Source organism: Haemaphysalis longicornis, unplaced genomic scaffold (assembly GCF_048455015.1).
Source record: "Haemaphysalis longicornis isolate Haplotype H1 unplaced genomic scaffold, Haemaphysalis longicornis Haplotype H1 scaffold_12, whole genome shotgun sequence".
NCBI classification, from domain to species: domain Eukaryota; kingdom Metazoa; phylum Arthropoda; class Arachnida; order Ixodida; family Ixodidae; genus Haemaphysalis; species Haemaphysalis longicornis.
In genome coordinates, this window is record NW_027526225.1 from 94,394,312 (window position 1) to 94,419,677 (window position 25,366).

At 46.0% G+C, this 25,366-nt stretch overlaps 1 protein-coding gene across 1 annotated transcript in view; it reads left to right on the forward strand.

Annotated features, from left to right (window-relative positions):
- Positions 1 to 5,878: 5,878 nt before the first annotated feature.
- LOC144162078 (QRFP-like peptide receptor) overlaps positions 5,879 to 25,366 on the forward strand; it is a 99,439-nt gene continuing 79,951 nt past the window's right edge. Inside the window, exon 1 of the mRNA XM_077692586.1 lies at positions 5,879 to 6,048. The gene's annotated coding sequence lies outside the window, so the exon portion shown is untranslated. The remainder of the gene's footprint in view (positions 6,049 to 25,366) is intronic.

Consider the following 25,366-nt stretch of genomic DNA (forward strand, 5'->3'; position numbering starts at 1 on the left):
GTAGCCATTACTGCATCTAACAACCCAACACATCTGTCTAGACTTCGTTTCATCTCACATGTCTGCTCACAACGCCACCAAAACATACAAAGCACCGAAGCAAACACGACAAAAACAACGGGAGGCTGTGTAGTCCAATGCACCGGCTCATTCCACTGACGAGGGGAGCGCCGAGTGGTGGCGCCACCCGTCCAGCTGCCCGGTCCCTATATACTCGCCTTTAGAAGTGACACTGTAGAACGCGTAGCTAAGAAAGACCTTTAAGCTGCAGTGGTGATATGGACCACGTCGGCATTCCAAGCGGGGCAGTTGCTGTTCATCCGGGAGGGATTCGCAGCTACTCTAGCAACTAGAACCTTAGGCAACAAGGGCGGTGGCAGCGGCTTTTCATTGTTTTCGCACCCATTCCCGCTTCTCTTCGGGCTAATGCTTCTTTAGTTTCCGCTCTTCCTCCAAGCGAACGACACGCGTCTGTCCCATTGCGAGTTAACGCCTGGAAGGCCTCGGCCTTTATTCAAGCGGAAACACGCGTGGGGTTCTCCTTCGCTACCCAGTCGTAGGCATGTCACTATCTGCGCAACACACCAACCGAGACCGAAACCACTCGATTGCGGAGGACAGCTGAGAGGGCGCATTCAGCCATGAGACTTCGGCGGGGGACAAATGAGCGGAGAGGGACGCGTATCCGCACGCGTCTTCGCACTCTGGAGACCGGTCCGGCGGCGGCCAGGAGGACGCAAGGAGGCTACAGGACCTGTTCGGGAGAGGAAAGCGTCGCTCTCCGCTGTTGTGTGCCCCGATTCCCATGTTTAATTATGTCAGCACCACAACGGGTATGCCATCGGTAGCGGCATTAAGCTCTGCTGTGCGTGAATACCCCTCATTCCACCCCCAATCCGTGCATTACGGCAACCGAGGATGGGCGCATAACAAGGCGTAAAATACACCGGCAAAGAGAGACAGAAATGATCTATATGCGGCCAGACTAAGACGTATTATTCTTCTTCCACCAGAAGAACTACGACCCGCTGGTGAACGAGGCGAGGGTGACCGACGCGTCAATGTCATTCGGAATGGCGTTCAAGCTAAGGAAGAATAATGTGTTCATGTCGGCGTTTCAGCAGAGCATGTTACTTTCAACCGGCAGGGACCAGCAGCTAGTTGGCCAAGTGGAACTTGAGAGGGCAACGGCCGCGGCTACATTCTTAGCGGCGGCTGTGGCGGCGGCGGCTTTCCGGCGTTTTTACACCCATTCGCACTGCTGTTGACTCTCCGCAATCACCTGAGAACAGCGCTACGCCCGCTGTCAGCCAACTGCGCCACTTGTGAGAGAGACATCGGTGGTGGCGCGTAGAGTAACCGTTGTGAAATGGGGTTCAGCGGTGGGGCGCAGGAGCCCCAAAATGGCGCTTAGAAAAGTGGCTTCACTGGAATAAAAACTGCGTGGATGAGACACATACTGCTTCGCAGTAAAACTTGAGTACGTGCGCGCAAAGTGGCGTGCGGGAACGAGTGAGGAATGGTTCGGCGAGCTAAGCGTAGGGGAAAGGGTGTAGAAAGATGACAGCGACGAGCTGTATAGGGGGCAATGGGTTGGGACGCCCGCTCCATTCTCCTCCGCATGCGGTTCGATTGCTGTAATGTGGCTGACCGCTTGCACCGACAAGGAAGCCGGTCGTCGCCCACATGTGCTGACTGACCAGAGCCCGAGAACCTGGAGCACCTTCTCTGCTTCTGCCGCCAGCACGACACCCCGAGAGCGGAGCTTCGGGCTGCACTCCAGCGTCTCGGGCTGCCCAGCCACACCCCAAAGAAACTGCTTTTCCCGACGGGACCCACCTCCATCCGGCGGGAAGGTTTCCGATTTGTCCTGGCCTTCCTCGAGGAAACTGACCTCATCACACGGGTGTAGCCAGTTCCTGACGACCAGCCGTACGCACTTATCTCGTTCTTCCTCTCCCTCCTTCTATGTCCCCGTTTCTTCTCACATATCACCTTTCATCCCCCGTCTCCCCTTCTCCCGGACTGGGTTGTATGCTGGTGAACTCCCAAATGATTTCAAAATATCCCAGGCAGCTTCTTTTCCACTTTCTATTTCAATAAATCCATCAGGCCACTTCTTTTCCACTTTCTATTTCAATAAATCACTGACTTTGCCTTAAGAAGGCAACGGGTGCCTCGTCTTCGACGACGGATTCGGAAACTGACGAGTCGGGTTCCACAGTCCTACTCGTCAGTTTCCGAATCCGTCGTCGAAGACGAGGCACCCATTGCCTTCGTAAGGTAATACAAGAAAGAAACTCCTCCAGAGGCCACCCACTGTCACCATCCACATGGAGGGCCACACCATGTTCCCTCCTCGCATATCAAGATCCTTGGTATGACCTTTCAAGCCGATCGAACAAACTCCATCCTAATAATTAGGCTGAAACATACCTCGGACCAAGTCACACATATGATCAGGCGTGTGACCACCAAAACACGGGGAATGCGCGAGGACGACACCCTCCACCTCGTCCAAGCATTCATAATCTCAAGAATTACATACGCCATACCCTACGCTCTTCTCTCCAAGTCAGAAATGGAACGGCTGGATGTCATCATTCGGAAGGCCTACAAACAGGCACTCGGACTTCCCGTCAGCACGGCCGCCGACAAGCTATTGAAGCTGGGCCTGCACAATACAGCCGACGAGCTCATAGAAGCCCATCTTTCGAGCCAAAGGTTGAGGCTAGGAGTTACAAGCACAGGGAGGACTCTTCTCTCTCGTCTGGGGCTCACATCCCCTCTGCAGCGGCAGACATCTCAAATGAGAATTCTCGACCACAATATCAGGAAACAGCTGTACGTCTCACCGCTTCCTAGAAACATGCACCCTGTGCATCACACTGGGCGCAGGAAAGCAAGGGTCAAGGCCATCCACACATACTACGGGAGGGAACCAACCACAGTGTACACGGACGCGTCTTCCTATCCCGGCATAAGAGCAATGACAGCCGTGGTTGTCCAGAACAATAAGCACGTCACCAGCCTAACCCTACCCGGATACGACCCCTTACAAGCGGAAGAAGCGGCCATCGCTCTCGCCATAACGCAAACTACCGCCAGCGTAATCATCACAGATTCGCAACAAGCGTGCCGCAACTTCTCGTGCGGACGAATTCACCGCACAAATCACCAAATCATCTGCCAGCGTCCACCAGACAGATCTATCATGATCACATGGGCACCCGCCCACTCTGCCGTCCCGGGCAACGAAACCGCCCACCTGTTGGCCCGAGAGTTATCCCGCCGGGCCTCGGGAAGCGAGCAGGAGAGGCGAACCCCGCTGATCACGTATCACGAAATAACACAGCACTACAAGTTGGGACGTATCACCTACCCAGCACCGCATAAACACCTAACGAAAGAGGAGGAACGGCAGCTCTGTGCACTCCAGACGAATACTTTTCCCCATCCCACTAAATGCCATATCTTGCACCCCACCGTATATTCCCCACTATGCCGCTTCTGCGGAGCCCCCGGGACGCTCCTTCATACGGGAGGGGGCTGCGCGCACGCCCCACTACATTCGCGAAATCCCTCCATTCCTTCTCGCGAGCTTTGGGACAGAGCTCTGACCAGCTCCGACCTCAATGACCAGCGCCTGCTGGTGTTGAGGGCTGTTGAGGCGGGAAAAGCTCAAGGGGTCTTGGACTGAGGACTCCTCCCTATTGCTTTTCGCAATAAACACGTTTACTCTCTCTCTCGGAAACTGACGAAGCGGCGGTAGTGAGTGCTCGTAGTCTGTAACGTTTCACTAGCCTTATTGATCGGTTGGAAAACTGCGCTTCTGCTGCTTTCGCTTGGATAACCGTACTATACGAGCTAAGCACAATCATTTTTGCATTGTGGAAAGGTTTGGCACAGAAAAAAGAATTCGAATGCGGAAGAAGCAGGGGAGACGTAGTTTCAGGGACGGTTTCGCAGAACATAAAAAATACCCTCGCAGCCCCTCGGTTTCTGTGCACCCCCACTGTTTTTTGATAGTAACTCCATCGTCAGGAGTCTTTTATATTTTCATGTATTATGTACGTGCCCGAGACAATTTATTGTCGTTTTCCGCTGCTAAAGGTAAATAATAGAATTCTCAAGAACATAAAATTTGCAATAAACTTGAGTTTAATGTAGGAAAAATATGCAAGCCTGTAAAAAGATGAGGCTAAAAAGCGAAAAAAAAAAAGCGTTGGAAGCTTCAATAAGGACAATGCGCAGAAAAGGTACCTGGTATGGCAAAGATATTTTGAGAACACATAACGATAGCGAATGACGAGCAGTGCTCAGCCTTTCACAGAACGGCGACTAAGAGCTGTAAAGAATATTTATGTTGCCTTAAAATACACTGTTAGGTTTACGTAGACCAGGGTATGACGGAATATTGTACGGTCACGCGGTGCTTGGAAAACCTTAATTTGAGCTTCGTGAAATGGGAGTGTTCCGGTAAACGTATATTGGAAATAAAATGATCACTAAGTAAAACAGAAAAAAGATTTGATGTTTCAGTAACCATGCGGGTACCTTGTTCATAATCTTTCGGTGTGATTGATTGATTAAGGAGTTAACGCGGCGACGCTACACAGGCGATGAGCCGCGCCGTAGTGGAGGGCTCCGGATTAATTTTGACCACCTGGCGATCTTCAACGTGCGCGGAAATCTCGAACACAGGCTCCCAATGTAGATTGTAAACAAACTTGTGGAGTACCAAACGCGAAATCTGATTTAATTTTTCACTTGTTCAGAGATCATTTTATTGCCAACATTGTTCAGGTTTCTGTTGGCAGGGGAAGGATGTTTAACTGTTAGCCACACGAACACAGCGGTGCGACCGCGTGCACTACTGCTCAGGAAATTCGAGCATGCATCGAGACAGGAGCTCGGGACGGAAAAATCCCCACAGGAAAGAATAGTCGCATTAAACGCGATTATTCACACGCCCCGAGAACTACTTCTCCGCTGATGCTGCCGCCCAGACCGGTTTCCGAAGAGGGAAAACGGATGCCGAAACGTGCTCAGCGCATGTGCTTCGCCTCTTCATCATCATCTTCTTCATCATCACCAGCAGCCTATCTACGTTCACTGCAGGGCAAATGCGTCTCCCTTAGTTCTCCAATTATCCCAGTCCTGTGCTAACTGCGACTAATTCCTCCCCGCAAGCGTCTTGATCTCATCTGCTAATCTAACTTTATGCCGCTCCCTGCAATGCGTGCCTTCTCTAGGGATCCACTCTGCTACCCTTAATGACCAATGGCTATCTTGTATTCGCATTACATGACCTGCCCGCACCCATTTCTTCTGCTTAATTTCTACTAATATCTCCTTAACAAGCGTGTAATCTCTGATCCACTTTGCTCTCTTCTTGCCCCTGTCATATTCCGTTCCATTGCTGACTGAGTCGTCCTCAATTTAGTTTAACCCCTTTAGCGAGCCTCCAACTTTTTCCCCGTAAGTTTGTACCGGTAAGATGCAGCTGTCATACACTTCCTTATTCAGGGACAATGGCAGACTGTCATTCATTATCTGAGAATGCTTGCGAGTGTTTCGCATGTTGGTATACCACAAAACATCTCAGTGTTTTCATACCGCAACGGCATACAGCCTCGGAGGAAACGGCGCCTCCCCTGCTTCCGACGGAGGCAGCGCACGTCGAGCATCTGCACAAGGAGAGACGGGAGCCGGCGTCCCGTTGGTTGCGCGGGACGGAAGAGTATGCGAAGAGTCCGACAGGCGCAAACGGACGGAGCGGGCCAGCGGTGCCCGCTTGGGCCGCGGTGCGGCGTCGCATCGCCGAACCGACGAAAGCGCTCAAGCTGCGCACCGCTGAGCGTCCGCCACTCGGACGCTGACGCACTTCGGGAGTGCGCACGGATTCACCGCGTCGCGTGTGTGCGTGGGTGTCAAAGTGAGGACGAGTCGACGCTCGACTGCCCTCTCACTCTCCCCGTCATCCTGCTGTCATCCTCGTCTCCTGCGACGCGTTCCGAACGCCTGGTGAAACTTCGGACTCCTCTGGTGAGCGACGCTGCACGTTCAAAACTTTTTTGGACAAGCGGATAGCCTTGTAGAGAGTGGTAGCCATGATATGAATTAGTGTAGGGTGGCCAGTTGGATGAGTTGGTTGACTAGCATTGTGAAGAACAGCGGAAAATAGCGTATGCAAGAGAAGGTGGCCACGAACAGGACGAGCGCTGACTTTTAAGTGGAATTGAAAAGTGTCAAACGGAGTTTCAACTGGACTCCAACACTGGAGTTAAAAGTCAGCTCTCGCCATGTTTGTTTTTCCCCTTTTCTCGTACCAGTTATTTTATGCTGTTTTCTGCAATAGCGGTAACAGCCAAGTCACGCGGCAGATTTATTCGCTCACTGAAGATGACTTTTCCTGAGCTGTGCACTTAGACCTATGCGCGGAGGGGATTGTCCGGGAAATACACAAGCGGGAAATTATTCAGAAAAGACAGTTCAAAATGAACGAATTGATTGATTTTAGGGTTTAACGTGCCGACGCAACGCAGGCAGTGAGGCGAGCCGTTGTGGAGGTCTGGAGAGGTGGATTTTGACCACATGGATATCTTTAAAGTGCGCCGAAATCCCGTACAACGGGAGTTTTTGTTTTTCGCCTTCATCAGAAAAGCGGCCCCCAAGGCCGGGAATCGAACCCGCGTCGTCGTGCTCAGCAGCACAACGCCTTAGTTACTGAGCCATCGCGGTGGGTCAGTTCAAAATTAAAAAGGAGTCTGAAGGCTGCTTGCAGTTTTATACTTTGTGCCAGTAAACAACATGGGAAGGGATCAAAACGGACGCTGGAGAACGTTGGCTCACCTGATAAAAATAGTTTGCCTTCGTTCATTGAGCAGGCACGTTATTACCCCGCGGTCAAGGACTTTACATTCTGCGCAGACGCCTTTACCCATAGTTTTATAGCAAACTGGATCATTGTATGCCGAATAGGGGACGTAGATAAGAGCCTGACTCCACAAATCACCGGAGGAGACTTTAGTCTGGCAGCTGAGCGCGGGGGTCCGATAAGGCTAGAATAGCAAGTGCTTTCAAAGCACTTTAGGATAAAACAAAGTAGAAATTACACATTTCAAGCTACGTAAACTCAACTTAGCGATTTAATCCACCCAATTCGTATACGCCTACCAAACAAACTATCGCGCGCGCACACACACACATCGACACAGCCCCACAAGCACACATGCCCACATACACGCACTTATACACACTCACACGCTCTCTCACACACGCATACTCACGTTGCCACACACGCACACCCACTCACTCACAACACACAGACATACACTCACTCACACACCCACACATACGATCACAAACACATACACTCACACATACATCCATACGAACTCACACTCACATACACATACAAACACACGCATACATACGCACGCATACATAAACACAAATTAGCCCACACACATGCACAGACAGGGTTCGAGATCGATCGATTGTGTGGTCTCTACAGAGTTCGAGACCGCACAGCCCGAAACAATATTTCATCGTGGTGTTACGGCGTCTGGCGGGCCAGATCGCTGACACTCGTTATTTACTGCAGAGATCAGCTGGAACAATGGGAACAAAGAGAGCGCCTTTACTGTACCCAGTCTTCTGCTTGATGTGTTCTCGTTTCGTTTTATTTCGCCATAACTGTAGCCGGTGAACCTCAACCAAAGCCACTACCGGCAATTTTGTTACCGAAAGTGACTGTCTCTTATTTATTCATTTGTGAAACCTTAGCCGTGGTACTTTAGCGCCGTATATGTTTTGGTATTGCCACAAACTCGTTCACGTTCTAGGTACGTTGTCGCGGCACCTTTCCCGAGAAATAGTGAACCTGCTACGTATCTGCTATCACTTATTAATACATTTTGTTTCCCCCAGAAAAAAACTGGAAGATCCGCCAGTCTAACGCTGCTGCTGCTCCAAGCAGCTTGACATGGGCCATGAAACGTTCACTTGGCGGGGTTCTAGAGCAGAAACAAAAATAACATAATTCTGACCAGAATAAAACGAAAGAGTACATTCGTGGTACGTAATTATAAAGAACAATAATTTGAAGTGAGAACGTTGTACAAAATCTACGGATTCGAAATTAACAATCTGCACCAATGAACGCAAAAATACAGTTAGAGACAGCGATAGACATGTAACAATGGCAATACCACACAAATCCAAATTCCGGCACATCAGAACAAAAGTGAAGAAAATTACAAAGTTACAAAATATTGGCGTAACTATTTGCTGGAGAAGTCGCCTGAATGTCGGTGTTTATTTAAAGTGGTTGGATTGTTCAAGTGCATAGCCTGAGATTTGTAGATGGTATGCAATTGAGGCATTAACAATTGTTCTGTGCAGCGCGTTCGTGAATCAGAATCCCTTGCTGTGTAAGATAAGAGTGATAAATAAATAAATATAAAAAAAATCAGTGATGTTGATGCAGAGACCGAAAAACTTAAATTGGCTAACTTGCATAAGTGGTTTACTTGATTGTGCTATTGATACTTTAAAAAAATATTTGTGTAGTTACAAAATACGGAATATTACCGATATTTAAGTTCATAGTTTTTACTCGTTGTAGCCCACACAAGGTTACCATTGTAGAACTTGATATGCCAACCGAATAATACGTTGTAATTCTGTTGTTTGACTTGCGTAGGGAGGAAAGCCCGGCATCCGAATTATACTCTGGTGATTGAGAAAATTTTACTGCCAAGGTTAACTATGCGTGAATCCCTACCTACGTGTGCAGAGAATGTAACTCCTTGGATGTTATGTTTGTCAACTACTGACGAATTTTATCCTTATAAATTGTTATATTGTAAATGAAGTGTTTTTTGTTTAGATCCTAAAGTAACAACTTTACTCACTTTGTATTTAAAACTAATTTGATTGAACTGCGACCAAACGGGAAGCCTCTGACGGACGTTTTTACATTTTGAAATTAACTAGTTCGTATCTTGACAAAAAATAGGCATAGTGCCGTCGTTTGTGTACGTAATCAATTTTAGGTATGCCTATTGTTGTGACATCAATGATATAGACGTTAAATAACGGCCCCGAAATGCTTCCTTGAGGTACACCTTTTGCGACAGAAAGAAACGATGATTTAGGGTTGCTTAGACACACGTAATGGTGAGACCTGGGTATAACCAGAGTCCGTCAATGCTTTTCGAAAAGCATTGACGGACTCTGGTATAACAATGGCAAGTCCAAGATCATCTCGCGAACACCCCATGTGGATGATTTTTTAAATGAGGATTTCAATATTTAAGCGACCAAAAGCGCGACTGAAGTCAGTAAATTTTATTTAAGTGTGAGTAGGGCGGTTTTAATTGACCATCTACTGCGAAAACCGAATTGTGCGTCAAATAAAGTATTTTTAATAAAAAAGTATATCGGTTTCTCTAGGCTCTCAGAAAAGCTGGATGAGCTGACATTAACCTGTAGTTTGCCACTATTTACCCCGTTACTGTATTGCAGATACCCTTGCTTTTTTTCATCTCAGTAGGAAATACCCCTTATTCTAAGCCTAGATTGTAACTATTCGCAACTGCGGCAGCAATGTGTTCTATGTTGTATTTAGCTGCTTTGATCTGCATGCCATCGCTGTCGAAAGCTTTACTATTGTACAGGTTCATAAATGTTTGTTAATTTTATTTACACCCATCGGTTGAACAAAACGGCTTCCAGGAATATTGTATTTACCACATGCGAAGTCTTCGAAAAGCGGCGTAACATGTGGCTGAGTTGCGGTTTTGACAAAGTAGGTGTTATACTGATTACAAATATCACAACCTATTTTCTCGCGCCCTTTTTCAAAAATTATGTTGTTTTGGAAATGACTCTGTTCATGCCCCAAAACACAGCTTGTAACTTTACACGGCGTTTCAGGGGCTGTCACGGATATCTGGAAACAGAGCATGATAATAAGCAGTCTTTTCTTGTCCTAATTCTTTGTGAAATTGATTACGCTGTATCTTAAAATCCAGCAGTGCTGTCGACAGTCTTGCTCGCAAGAATGTCTGATAGAATGTGATAGACTCATTCACGCCTTCGCAAGAATGTGTAAGTGTGTGATTGATCAATTTTGTGTTTTGTGTGTTCATCGTTTTGTGCTTCGAAGAGTTTGTTAGCCGTGACGCCAGCGGGAGTCATTGTTTAGAAACTTGACCGACAGCCACGACAACAGCTTGGATCTGCAGTGGCAATAAAGGTTAAGCGTTGATACCACTACGTAATAAACGTCGGTAACCTTTGCCCAGCATCAGCCCCTACGTACCAGAAAAGAATATTTCTAATTTTGGAGAAGCTTATCTTTCTTCTAAATACAATGAGCAGAAAAAAAGATTAGATTAATGTTGAAGTATGAGAGAAGTTGTCTGTCGCCTAACGAAGCAACAAGTAACTCTGAGAAGTGGCTGTTAGGCTTCCTGGTTTAGAGGGTGTTGCCATGGTTCCTATTTGCCGGACTACATTATCAGCGCTTGTTGTTGGCACAAAGCCAAGAGATAAGGCCGCTCCAGAAGTCCCGTCCTTTCAGCCTCCAGTCGTCTAATCAGCTCCCGAAGCTGTCGGTAGCAGTTCCGTGTAAGCCCAGATGCATTGCAGGCAAGCATGCAACCGGGGCTGGAGGCAACCGCGTGCTTGTCGGTTGTTGTATACCAGCTGGAAGTGCGATACAGCTGACAACCACGTAGTTTTTACCTGGAGGACAAATTTCGCATATCTCTTTTCAGAGGATATTTTCTCGCATCTTATTCGTGGACTTCCCTGGCTTGAGTGGGTTAAAAACAAGATTTCCCTCAGTGCCTTAGACTCCGCATTTATGAACTCCACAATAGTCCGGTAGAAGTTTGAAGTTCTCAAATAACGTTGTCATTTAGATACGAAATCAAATGGTGTATAATTTTCTTCTACGGCGGAAAGTTTCAAACAGGAATAGTCGTCCCTTCAGATTCGACTTCATAAAGTTCAGGGTTTGACGGAAGCCCGTCTGGTCGGGAGACATGTTGCAATTTAACGAAGACACTGACAAAAAAAAACTGCTAAAAACTTTAAAAAAAGAAGAAAGAGACCCTTTGGGTCCCCTACAGAAGGCTCCTGTAGACAATCCGAAAGTCTCTTGTTTGTTGTTTTTAAATGTTTTAGCAGTTTCCTGTGGTCCGTCTCACCGCCTTATTTGCAAGACTCAGCTTCAGTTTCCCGAACTCGCTCTCATTCTTGAGGCACTCTATCCTCAATATCAGGAGCTCCAAAGAATACCGTTGTTTGCCGAAAAGGTTAAGTTTAAGCTCCACTGTTTCCCGAACAAACAAACAAACAAACAAACAAACAAACAAACAAACAAACAAACAAACAAACAAACAAACAAACAAACAAACAAACAAACAAACAAACAAACAAACAAACAAACAAACAAACAAACAAACGAACAAACAAACAAACAAACAAACAAACAAACAAACAAACAAACAAACAAACAAACAAACAAACAGACAGACAGACAGACAGACAGACAGACAGACAGACAGACAGACAGACAGACAAACAAACAAACAAACAAACAAACAAACAAACAGCCAAACAAACAAGTATACAACCAAGCAAGCACGCAAGCTAACAAACAAACAACAAAACAAGCTAACTAAAACACTAAGGCACGCACTCACAAGCTTTGCAAAGAAGAGAGAGAATTCTAAGAATTCTTGTCCTTAACTTATAAGCCTTAAATACTGCAAATTCTAATTTAACTAGCCTGCACCGGCATCTCAGGGCGTTTTGTCCTAATTACTGTCAATCAACACACCCCGAACTAGGATTGAGCCATGGTGATTCGAAGCCACCGGCAGGGTGTCCAAATAGTGAAAGGCGTTTGCGCGTTTCATTTCAAATGGCCACCGAGAGGCTTTTAGCTCTCAAGACAGAGTATAAATGGCCCGTATGTTTACATCGTCCCAAGGGCGCAAATAATTAGGTCATATTATGGTTGGTTACCTCCGATGTTAATCTTCGATGGTAAGGCGATCGGTAACAGAACAACAAGTGAAGGGATCACGCCGATTATTGGCATAATGGTTTAAAGCCCTAAGTCATGCCCAATGGGCAATATATCTCACACGCGCAAGTCCACTTTTCGATATTTAGTGACCCGCATTCGCGGGGGCAAAAAAACTAAGCGACTCTAGCTCATTCACTCAAACTCTTCAGTGTAATTCACATTTCCCAGTGGGGAGCTCTCCCGAAAAGCTGAGGGGAGCAAGTAATTAGGGGGACGCAGAAACTAGGGGTTTAATTATTACACTATTAAACGCTGCATGTAATACGGGGGCCCAGAAGTCGCCGCAAAACTTTGTGCCACGCCATAAAATTACTCAGTAGCAAGCTGTTACCGAAATCTGTATAGACAAAACAAATTTGGCGTTAAGTTTGAGGCCTGTTAGTGCGATTTTCGTGCGGCCGCTGTTCCGTGTCCCTTTACTCGACACATATATGTATGCTTGTAAATCGCTACAAAGGCCGACCTGGCTAGTTTTAAATAATACGCAACAATTTTTTTTCATCGTTGGCTTTACCTTAAAAAACTAAAATTAAAGCTAAAAAGCACATTTTTTTGCATGTTTTCTTGAATTCATGAAGACATACAGAATGCAATTCGCCATAAGTTTATGAGGTTTACTGCGCGCTTTCAAAACCTGCCAGGTTTGTGCAGGGCGATAGAAAATTGGTCGAAGCCAGAGAGATTTATCAGCTTGCTAAAAAATTCCAAAAGCTAAAAAAGGAAATTCCCCAACAGAGAACGAATACATGGCTGAATGCAGGGTAATAACTGTGTTTATGCGTGTTGGCCCTACAATAGTTTTTATACCATGAAACTTTGGCTGCATTTAGGTAAAAGCTCTTTAGCCACTGGGGTGCAAATATTGCAATGCACACATCGAAACACGAGTGAGTCACAGTTAAAAATGTGAGAAGCATTTATATGCGCAAAACGCTACATACCGTCGCGGTGGCCTGATCCCAACGACGGTGCGAAATAATAGCTAGTTGCAGCAAAAAGGCACGCGAAAATTGTCGTGATAACAAAAAGACAATTTTCATTCCACGAAGCCAGCACATGTTATTTTCTGCCGTTAAATTATGTGTTATTACACGTTTTTACCTTGAGGAAGAATGGCAAAGTAAAGCTCGATCTCTGTCAAAAAGAATAGGCAACAAAAATAAGCGTGACTAAGAAAAATACATGACACTTTATCAGGTATACTTGTTGCATTATCCCTGCGGTTCAGTACCTTCCATTGTAATTAAAGCGTACCACCTTGCAAAAAAACGAGTATGCTAATTAGTTCCTTGTTAAAACAGTCATAGGCTCGAATGAACTGCCGGAAGTGGAAGCATATTTTTGAAATTTGAGCGCAACCTTTGCGTGTCGTGCCCCGTCAATTTCAAACTACGGCCCCGAAAAGCGCACGATTAAACTTATTCTATAAGAGAGCAAAGAGAATGCCTTTGGTGTCGGCATAAGACATTTTTTCATTGCTTCACACATAGCGCGACCGTAGATTGAGTTTTTTGTACAGGTTTTTTTTTCGACAGTATGGACACAAGGCTAGATCTATGAACGCGGAAAACGTCATTCTTTCATTGCTGTTTTGCTTAATTTGATTTTCCTCATTTTCCCAATAGTACTCAACATGTCCGCTCATTAAACACTGTGCTTGACAGGCAATCTTATTGAATCCTTGAGGTAATAGCAAATTCCTATAAAAGCAAATATAACGGGACACTCAACTCTAAATGTTCAGTCGCCACGTCCTCTACCACGGAAGCCTTAAATAATTTCGATCGTATCAAACGCACGTAACAAGCTAAATTTTCCTAATTAATAAAAAAAGAAACCACGTAGAAGAAAAGCTACAGCGAAATCTCGTTGATACTTTTTCCACGGGAACTGGAAAATACGTATCATGAGAAAATCGTAGTATTTAAAGAGATTATGAAAAGGAGGAAAATACAGATGCAGATAGCCGGCCAGCAACTCGCTTTTATTGAGCAATACACAAAAAGCTGTAAAATTTGTACTGCGCTTTCTCCTTTGCAAAGTCCAAGAGTAAACTCTTCTTCAACGTAAAAAAAGAAGATGCTGGTATTTTTAGTTTTTCCGGACACTGTTTTGTGCGAACATCCGTGTGATGCCTTCAATCGGTGAAACGAGCCGCCGTGTGATTGGAAGTATGCTGGAACGGAATGGCGAGTCGGCCTAGTTGGTGAAATTGCGTATTGAAACCTTCAGAAAGCGCGACACAGAAAAAACGCGACACAAACAAAGGGAACACAAGAAGAGCGCTTACTCACTACTAAAGCTTAATCACAAAAGACGAAGAACAAATACTTTCTCAGTGACCAGACACCGCATGCGTCTCCTACAATCAGATGGGAACAACCCAAAAACCACAAACAACAATAAAAAACCCACAAAAATAAAACCAAACACCTACTTCATGACTTCAACGACTGCCAAGATGCGCAATCTCTTTCTCGTGTAAAGCAACAGATGCCCGACTTACACATTCTTCCCCTCTCTGGGTTATCGCGAAAGCCTCAGCGACTTCCCTCGTCAACTGCCGCACATGCTTGAACACAATCTTTGTATCACAAAAAAGCTGCCTACGACCACTACGGTGCCGGCATTTTCTGCAATGTTCAGCAAGATGTGACGATATAGCCCCTTTCAGCGACAGTTCATGCTCTCGGAGGGGCACGTTTACGCATCTGCCCGTTTGTCCGACGTACTCCTTACCGTAAGACAGTGTGAGCACATAAACACAGCCAACATTGCACTTGACATACCGCGTTTCATGTCTCACTCTGCATTCATACCTGCCTGCCCGATGGTCACCGGACCACCTTTCTTTCAACCAAAGAACAAACCCTGCCAACTTTGTTTCGTACTGTAAACAAAACCTTCACATCGTGCCTGGAACCAACTTTTTTCAACGCGTGTGGCATCTTGTGCAAATAAGGAATTACTGCCGGCCTCTTGTTCCTTCCGTCCAATACTGCAACCGTACCAACGTCATCCTTCCTTCTTTTTAGTTCTCTAATCACTTTTTCACACACTGACCTCAAAACATTGCTTAGGAAACCGGCATCTTGGAGGCGACGCACTTGACCACCAAAAGCCTGTTCTGAGCAATGATGCACACATGACCTATCCAAAGCAGCACCCAACATAGACTTTGCAATTCCTTGTTTAACCAACTTGGAATACCCCGACGCAAAACTCAGAATTGGCTTCACGGACCTAGGCTGATAACCCCAGCAGAAATGTTCCTTCTCAAGTTTCAAATTCAAATCCAGGTACGGAAGTCTGTTTTCTCTAGGGGTCTCAAAGGTGAATTTCAGGCCTAGCCCAACCTTCTTAATAAGGTTAACAAAACCATTGACCACGGAAGGGGCGACTTCTTGGTTACATACTACCAAAAATCATCCGTGTACTGAAATTAGTGGAACACTGAACTGGTAAGTTACTCTCCAAACGTCTGCCCACCCGAGCTAAGAAAGTGTCACTCAATGCGGGTGCTACATACGACCTTACGCAAACCCCTGAGCGTTGTACGTGGGACTGACGCCCCCAAGACACAACAGTGACTTTCAAATACAAGGACAAAAGTTCCAAGAAAGCTTCTACAGAGATGCCACAACTATTTCTAAATACTTGTTCGTCATTGTGCTCACTCCTACAGTCCTTCACATAAGAAAAGACCTGATCGTGTGGGATAGAGTAGTATGGATCGTAGGAAAGCGCTCCTCCTGTGTTCCCTTTGTTCGTGTCGCATTTTTTTCAGTGTTGCGCTTTCTGAAGGTTTCAAAATGGTTGGAAATCTTCAATGTCCAAGAAGAACGCGACGTTTTCAACTTTTCCCAATGGGCTGACCCGTGGACGTTCACTCCTGCCGTTTTAATTTCATTGAACCATATAAGCAGGAAGCCTTCCATGTGCTGAAGCTCCGCACCTCGCGTTTGTTTCACACTGGGGCCGAAAAGTTGCAGCTTGTTTCAAAGTTTTTCTTGCTGACCGAGAATAATGCTGAGCGTTGACACGGGAAAACCGAGCTCGCATAAGTCCACGCGCTTCCTCGTCGGGTTCTCTTCGATTTCGCGCACAACTCAAATTTGCTCATTTGCACTGAGCGCCTTGCATTTCCTCGACGTTGTCCCAAGCCTGGCAGCCCCACTGCTCACAGAAACAAGGCAGCCCGAGGAGAACAAAAAAAAAAGCCTCAGCGAGAGAGCGAGAGAGAGAGAGAGAGAGAGAGAGAGAGAGAGAGAGAGAGAGAGAGAGAGAGAGAGAGAGAGAGAGAGAGAGAGAGATAGAGAGAGAGAGAGAGTAAATGTTTATTGAAAGCGAGAAGAGGTCGGCCTGAGAAATTGATCTCGGGCCTGCTACTTCCCGCTGGTGGGAGGGTACTGGGGACAAAAAAGAAAGAGATGAGTATAGAAGGTATGGGAAATGACAATGAAAGCGACAAATGAACTATGTAAAAGCCATAAAACCAATAAGCGTCTCACATACAACCGAATCAGATGACAACAGTTCACTCTTCAGAACATGACTATCGTCCATCAAAAAGAAAAAACAACACTACTGAGGTATTATTTCGCAGTCTGTTATATTTTGTCGCAACCTAGAGGCGAGAATTCAGAGAGGAGTCACTAAGAAATGTAAGCAGGGTTTTAACGGCTACGCTTTGTTTCCTGTTGTCAGCCCACGTGCCCGAAATCGTTTGTTCGGACAGAGAACGAGCGTCCAAGCGTAGTAATGCTGTCTCAAGGTTCTTTCGCACACTTGAGTACTTTGGACAAGCGCTAAGCAAATGTTCGATAGTCTAAGAACAACCGCCCAGAAGGCAGTCAGGACTGTCCTCTCGTCCGATTGTGTGAAGATATTTCCCAGTCAATGCTACTCTAAGACACAGCTGGTGTAGTAATGTCTATTGACATCGGCGAAGACGAGTAGCATGACTGAGCCAGAACTTGCTCTCTGGATTGAGCTTGTGAAGGCGTTTTTGTCAATTCTCCAAGTCTGAAATGCAGCCTTGCCAAGTCTGGCAAGGCTGCAGCTTGTTTACGTGTTCGGTAGAGTATCGCGTTAGCATCCTGCCTTGTGATCGGCATAGACAGGAGAGTTCCATTGTGGTGTGCCTGCTGTGCTTCTGCTTCCGCCCACTCAATTCCAGCGATGCCACAGTGGCTTGGTATTCACTGAAGCACCACCATGTGGCCTTTTTAATTCAAGTCTTTAAACAGGATAGCGACATCAGAACCACCAAAGCACCAATGGACACAAGAACAAGGCAGAGAAGAGACCAAAAAATGGCCGCGTATCTGCTCCTTTCCGTGAAAATGTCGGCGAAAGACGATAGCCGACTCGCACCCCTGCCATGTAAACACCTCCCTTCTGTTTCTTGCTCACCTCTCATGCTGTTTCTCTCGTGTCTCGTTCCTCCCAAGATAACACGCTAGAGGCTTGCCCAAGTTAATTTAAATTTACCGCGTTTTATACGGCTGAAGGCGGGGCGGCTCGATGCCAGCGCTGCCGTACCGCAGAGGCGCGCGTGATTGCAGGCACCCTACTACGATGTTTATAGAACCACGCTACCCTGCTCCACGTGCATTCCAAGCGGAATGCGGAACCTATCCAGTTGAACCTTTCATTACTGTTGCCGTTTGATTTCTTAAAATTCTGCCAGTAGCTGTAGTGGCGCGGGCAACAGCAGGCGACAATTTTCGGCAGTTGATACAGTATTTCATTTGATATCGCAAAAACCAAACATCCATGATTTTTTTATTAAAGGAACACTGAAAATATCACTTATGTATTTATTTTCGGCCCCTATTTGCGTAATCTTTTCTTCTTCTCCAACAATTTTGGCAAGTGTGAAGATCGCCACAGGACGTAGGTGTTTAGATTTGGCCGTGGGTATATAAGACAATTGCGCAGATTCTGTTTCACTTTCGCCGGGTGACTAAATCGAGTTACATACAGGCAGACAGACAGACAGACAGACAGACAGACAGACAGACAAAAGATAGAACAAAATTTCTGCGTTTGAGTAGCCCAAGAAAGACTATCGTCTTTAAAAAACGGCGTGAGGAGTGCGTAACATACCGAGAACTCGGGAAGGGAACTCGCACCTGAAGCGCATTGCCAGCCGTCTTCCTTGAATATGATGCGTCTAGGAAGACGGCGCTGTGCATCGCCTGACGTATCACAACCCTTGGACTGAGCGGCCACGCCTGTAAGCGATGTTTTTGCCACGAAACGGGTGCTACTGTGGCTCAGGCTCACGGTCTTTGCAACGTCAAGGTCGTGGCTTCTTGGAATGCGGTTTCCGCTAGAGAGAGAGAGAGAGAGAACAACTTTATTGTGTGCCCGCTAAGAAAAGGAAGAGATTGGAGATCCTCCTCTGCCCTCTTCCCCCTTTTAGGGGGCAGCCAGGAGTCCTTGGACTCCGGCGGCGTCTTCAGCCATCCGGACGAGTTCGACTTGCACTTCGCTAGTATTCCAAATAATAAACGCAATATTTCCAAAAAATATCGATCAAAATCCACTTTGGTGGTCGGATTGCCCAGCTTTTTGGCAAAAATGTGCTCGTAAAAACGCACGAAATGCATTATTTATAAAAAAAAATTTCCCGAAAATGAAAATAAAAACCATTAAGCCGAAACACTTCTTATGTATAATCGTATCAACGAGATATCAATGTATATTACCACTATGTTTCGCCAGACCATTTCGCAAATTTAAAAGATTACCACAATTAGGATAATAAAATTCTTTATATAAATTATGCAATACTCAACCTCTTGCTCGACTACACCTGTATTGAGCCTAGTTTGAAGACATTCCCAGTAGGCCTCGTTGTCAACCTCAACGACGATACAAATCAAATGGGATCACAGTCAATACTGGTGTACTGCAACGTGGACCGCCTGCGTGCGGGTATTCACTGCAATATGTTGACACATGTCTAATCCGGTTCGTTCGGGCGGTACAAGTTAAGCCAGCTCTTAACTTAATGCGAAATGCAGTTCGTGTTTTCGCCGCTGGTTTACTTTGTTGGGGATTGAGTTATATTGCGAAAACTGAGCCGCTTTCAAACAACGTTTCCCTTTTATAAACCTTTCACGCCTAGGGCTTTTTTTTAATCTCTGGGATCCACTCGGGGAAAGAAACTGACTAGTCCGTCACCGCGGGTATATTAAATACGCTAGGTACATTACCTAGCCTAGTAGGATCTCCACGTGGGACTTGTGGACGCATTTGAATACAGATGTTGACTATTGTTGGCCTACCATCCGGATTTTCCCCAAACTAAGGTGCCGTTAACTAATGCGGATTAAAAAGGCTTCGCGACAAAGAAGCAAAGACGCGGAAACCCAGTCCGGATGGCCTATTCTTTCATTTTCATCGCTACTTGCGTCATTCCCGTTCTGAGCATATCCCCACAACCCTGCTTCTTTGTGTAAATCCCCGCCGTCTGAAGTGCCACGGACACACAAATGCCAGTGGGTGCACGCGTGCGCGTGCGTGTGTGTGTGCGTGCGTGTGTGCGCGTGTGCGTGTGCGTGCGTGTACGTGTGTGCGTGCGTGCGTGCGTGCGTTTTTTCATGTACCGACTGGCCCACGCTACCCCCTTTTGCAGTTTCTCAGGCACACTACTTTCAACCATTCCAGGCAGGAATTTCAGCCCCGCTCTAACTACAAAAGTTTCTTCGAATGGCAATGTATACGTTTCTAAGCTCAAAATATGAATTGGAGAACATTACATGAAACACCCCACTGATGACTCGAACTACCAAATGCTCTTCAAATGGACAAGCGACTTAAAGTTCGATTGTTATTTTCTTTGGAAACGAGAATCAGAAGAGCACGAGAAGCAAGGAGAGTGTATTCACAAAATGTTTGCATTGTTCGCCTCCACATCTCTCTTCCGCACCTTCATTTCAAGATACCGTTACTTTTCCTCAAGCATTGAGTGGCAAAACATGCGAGTTCAAATTAATCCAGACATCCCGTTAAGGTAAATTAATATTTTCAAAACATTGCAACGTAATAAACAACTTTGTATAAAACGTCAATGGCGCCAGCCTTGCGTTTGTCATTGAAACCTACGAGAATACTAACCACCCACTTTCATTTTATTCTCCGCCAACGCAACCTTCTCCCTTCTAAGAAATTACAGACATTTCTTTTCCCACGAGAGAGATATAGCGCGCTGGCTCCTCTAGGAAGCACAATAAGGAACTTTCTGGCCTGCCACCTGGTTTAATAATAACGTTACCGAAAGAAACAGGGAAAGGAAACTGTCAGTACCCAGCCCCAGTAAAACCGCCTACCATCTTAAGTGTTTTTCAAGCTTGAAACACCTTAAGGTGGGAGGGAAAGCCGGTAGCCGGAGCGTTGGAGGTGACAGACATGGAGCCGCGCCCGTCGCAGGGACCACATTTGACACTCAAACTACTCGGTGGTCATCTTGAACGAAACACACACAGCGCGCAAAACAACAGGACTAAAGACGGAGGGATGTACAACACAAGCGCTGTGTTGTTCTGGTTCATCGAATGCTGAGTAAACGAAAACAACCGAGAGATAGAGATAGAGAGAGAGAGAGAGAGAGAGAGAGAGAGAGAGAGAGAGAGAGAGAGAGAGAGAGAGAGAGAGAGAGAGAGAGAGAGAGAGAGAGCGACAACCTTCAATAGAAAAGGATGACCACTGGTCACGATGGGGGAAAGGAATGGGGAGGGAGGGTAAGAGAAAATAAACAAATAAATGCTGGTCGTTCTCAGTAGACTCAATAACTGGGCCAGTTCTTCTAACCTGCAATTCATGGGCCAGTTCATGGTGATCGCAATAGGGTTTGTGCACATACACCAGTTCGTTCGGGGGAGGACCCGCTCAAACAACCCGTGCCAGACCGCTTTTAATTGAATAAACCGCTATTTCATATAATAGTTGTGCATCAGTTTGTTGTGGATCGGGGTGGGGTTGGGGAGATTTAAATGTACGGTGCGTGGCGAAAGCTGGGCACCACCAAACTAGGTGTGCGAGGTCTGATGGAGTGGTGGTACGGCAGTAAGGACATCGAGGGGGCAGGTGAGGGGTATACCACTCGCGGAGTGTTTCGGGTGTGTACGCTGAATTTGCAATATATTTGTTAATAAAAATTTCGCCTGAGCGGGGAATAGGAGGTAGGCGGCTGAGGTAGCCAGCTGGAGTTAGGGCTTTTAGACGTGTGCGTCGGAGATAGAGATAAAAGTTCGAGGTGCGGATTGATTGAAGATGATAGCTGATTCAGAGTTTTTATTTGATCGTATGTACGTACGTACGTACGTACGTACGTACGTACGTACGTACGTACGTACGTACGTACGTACGTACGTACGTATGTATGTATGTATGTATGTATGTATGTATGTATGTATGTATGTATGTATGTATGTATGTATGTATGTATGTATGTATGTATGTATGTATGTATGTATGTATGTATGTATGTATGTATGTATGTATGTATGTATGTATGTATGTATGTATGTATGTATGTATGTATGTATGTATGTATGTATGTATGTATGTATGTATGTATGTATGTATGTATGTATGTATGTATGTATGTATGTATGTATGTATGTATGTATGTATGTATGTATGTATGTATGTATGTATGTATGTATGTATGTATGTATGTATGTATGTATGTATGTATGTATGTATGTATGTATGTATGTATGTATGTATGTATGTATGTATGTATGTATGTATGTATGTATGTATGTATGTATGTATGTATGTATGTATGTATGTATGTATGTATGTATGTACGTACGTACGTACGTACGTACGTACGTACGTACGTACGTACGTACGTACGTACGTACGTACGTATGTATGTATGTATGTATGTATGCATGCATGCATGCATGCATGCATGCATGCATGCATGCATGCATGCATGTATGTATGTATGTATGTATGTATGTATGTATGTATGTATGTATGTATGTATGTATGCATGTATGTATGTATGTATGTATGTATGTATGTATGTATGTATGTATGTTGCCTGGCATACCAGACTGGGCCGCAAATTATGACGTTCCCACGTTCTGCTTACGCGTACGTTATTACTCCAGAGGGGGCACACGAGAATAACCACGTGCTTCTAAATATGACAGTTTTAAACGCTAGAGGCATGCTAGAGTGGACGCTCAGAGCGGGACGTAAGCGGTAGATTTTAACAATGTGTGATTGATTAAGAAGTTTCCCGTGTTTGCCAAATGATTGCAAGTTATGCTCAGAATTGTCGGAAAAACGAAGCAAAACAAGCCAAAAAGGAGCTCGCAATCTGGCACAGTTGACATGCACTACGCGGCAAAGAATACATGAGAAACGGAGCTTGTAGAAATAAATGCGCACCACAAAAAAGTAAGAGCGAAGATAGCTGCCGGTAGCACAATTTTGTGTTCGGCCACGGCTCGCCTGCGACGCGCCCACGGAAGGAAAGGTTGGCGCGTCAACCTGTTCATGAATAATGCTACAAACGAAAATGCTCGGGCTGCTGGAAGTCAATCTCGTGACGTTGCAAGAGCGGAACTTGCGTTGTGAGTTCCCGTTGAGAGCGGGCACTTCGCACTGAATGAGCCCTTCCCTCTTTTTACTGGGTGTGTAAACAACTTTCCGCTGGCTGGTCAGGATAATTAGTTCCCTTACCAAGTCTTGCGGTTCAGCTCTCCGCATTTCGGAATTGCACCCGGTGTGCAGTGCGAACCGCATCCGAAAGCGTAAATAGCAGGGAAGCGTGGTATAAAGCGGAACGCACAACTTTCGTCGGAATAGAAATGGGGGCGGCAACGGCGAAGAAAAAAAAATAATGGAGGTTGTACTGTTGCTGATGCCGCTGGCACATACGTTGACAGGAACACCGCGTGAATAATCTCACGGTCGAAGAACGCTCAGGTATAATGCTAGGATGTCTGAATACAGAGCGCTCTTTGGTGTGGCGCGCGCACTCCCCACATGCACACGAAAGCGTGCACACGTGCGGGCGTGCGTGCTTGCGCGCGCGCATGGACGGACGGACGGACGGACGGACACACACACATACACACACACACACACACGCACGCACGCACGCACGCACGCGCACACGCGCACACGCGCACACGCACACGCACACGCACACACACGCATGCACGCACGTGCACACACACACCCGCACGTACCCACGCACACATGCACGCACACGCACGTCCGCCCGCGCGCACGCACACCCACAAACACGCACACACACTCGCACATGCACGCACACACACACGCACGCACGTGCACACACACACACACCCGCACGCACGCACGCCCACACGCACACACACATGCACGCACACGCACACACACACACGCGCGCACACGCACAGACACACGCACACGCACACACACACACACACACACAAACACACACACACACACAGAGACACACGTGCACAGACGCACACACACCTAATGACAGTCAACTATCAAGGGGCTTCAATTTTATCACTGGTTTTACGATTGCTTGCTTACAGCTCAACGAAGCGAAGGACTTTTTCAAACAAATTTTTGTTAATGTTGAGCATAATTTTTAAAATATATTCAGAATATTTTTCGTTACCTCTTGACCTAGAGTTAGACATGGTGAATCTCTGAACGCTGTGATATTTATTCTGAGCCCACGTTAAAAATACCTTCTTTTATACATTAAGGAATGCTCTTAAAAGTTTAAATACGAAACGCAGGAATTCCTAGCCGATATTTTTATGTAATATATTCTAGCGAGTTATAACGTAACATTAACATTTCTTTACAAACGGTTGCTACTAACATGTGGAGGGGTTATAACCAAGGAATCACTTCTCAGGAAGGATCACCAACTTATCTCTTCCAATACCAAACTGCTTCGTCAGCAATTCCCTCCGGCCTGACCTTTCTCACAACCGCTGTTGCACGCAACGCCCACCCGTCGCCCAAGCAGTCCGCGCGAATGCATGTAATGCTTCACGCGCTGCTTCCCATATTCACGCTCCTAAACTACTTTCCAAGCGCATAGTACACGTTGTGCGTGTGTGGGTGTATGGCAACGCGAGAACATGCTTCATTAAGCGCATTAGCGCCACCTACGAATTGCCGGAAGAACATCCGCGAGTGACGAGTCGTAATCATGCAATAATTACTGAATTAATATCAAAGAATAAATACACCTGCGTAGAATTGCGTCAAGATGTAAGCGGCTGAGCTTGCATCTTGAAAAAGAAAGATCGAGTAGAAACTTCCTATTTCGGAATGGTCATGCACTCAATAGCATTCTTAGCCGAATCGGCACAGCCGCGCTTTATTTTATTGCTGCTTTTTCATCCTGCGCTGCATGATTTCCAACTAAACGCGCGAGAGGAAGACTTGGGGGTGACTTAACCTCATCGTAGTAGTATGACGCCGTATCCTTAAAGAAGCCATGCAGACATAATACAAGTTTTTTTTATTCGATATATTTTGTGCATTATGGCACCCCCCAGTGCTTGTCCGGAAGCAAATGATGCTTTATTCACTGAGAAATGTTTGAATTGAAATTTAAAATTTTGATTCTCCCGCCAAATCGTGTGTTTTCGCGACGTCTGCAATGAAATCATCATAACCACTCTGCAGCCGATTGCGGAGTCTCGTATACCGTCAGTCAACCTAGATGGCGCACCATACCATGCCAGGCCGTTTTCGGCCTTCGCTTTGCTTTTGCCCGTACTCGTACCTGCCTTGTTTTTGCTAAGGTAGAAAATAGTCCATTACCGTGAAAACATGGTGCTTGCTCAACAAATATGGTCACGTTAGACACCATCGCTTAGACCAATCGACCAGTGTCGTCTGATACAATCCCGAAGCGCCGCAGTGCTGTGTAGTAGATAAACAAGCATAGTGCGCGCAGTATCAACAGCACTACGCATTGGTGCTTATCTGTGCTTTCATAACTTCCACTGTTTACCCCTACATTCTTGCTGCTATACAAACAATGTGCCCCTTAATTTAAGCGCAAATAGCTAGTTCGGCAAGCTGGTAATCCCTGCCTTCTCTGCATTTGCTTTTGGTGGCCTTAGGCAATGGCAGAGCTGCCACTTATGACATCATAGGCTCTGTTTTGGGAAATCAGCTAGTGGGTCGCATGGACATTCTCTTTTTTCATAATAATATAGCTTATTTGAGCGAAGTTTACGTTAAACGTGGTGT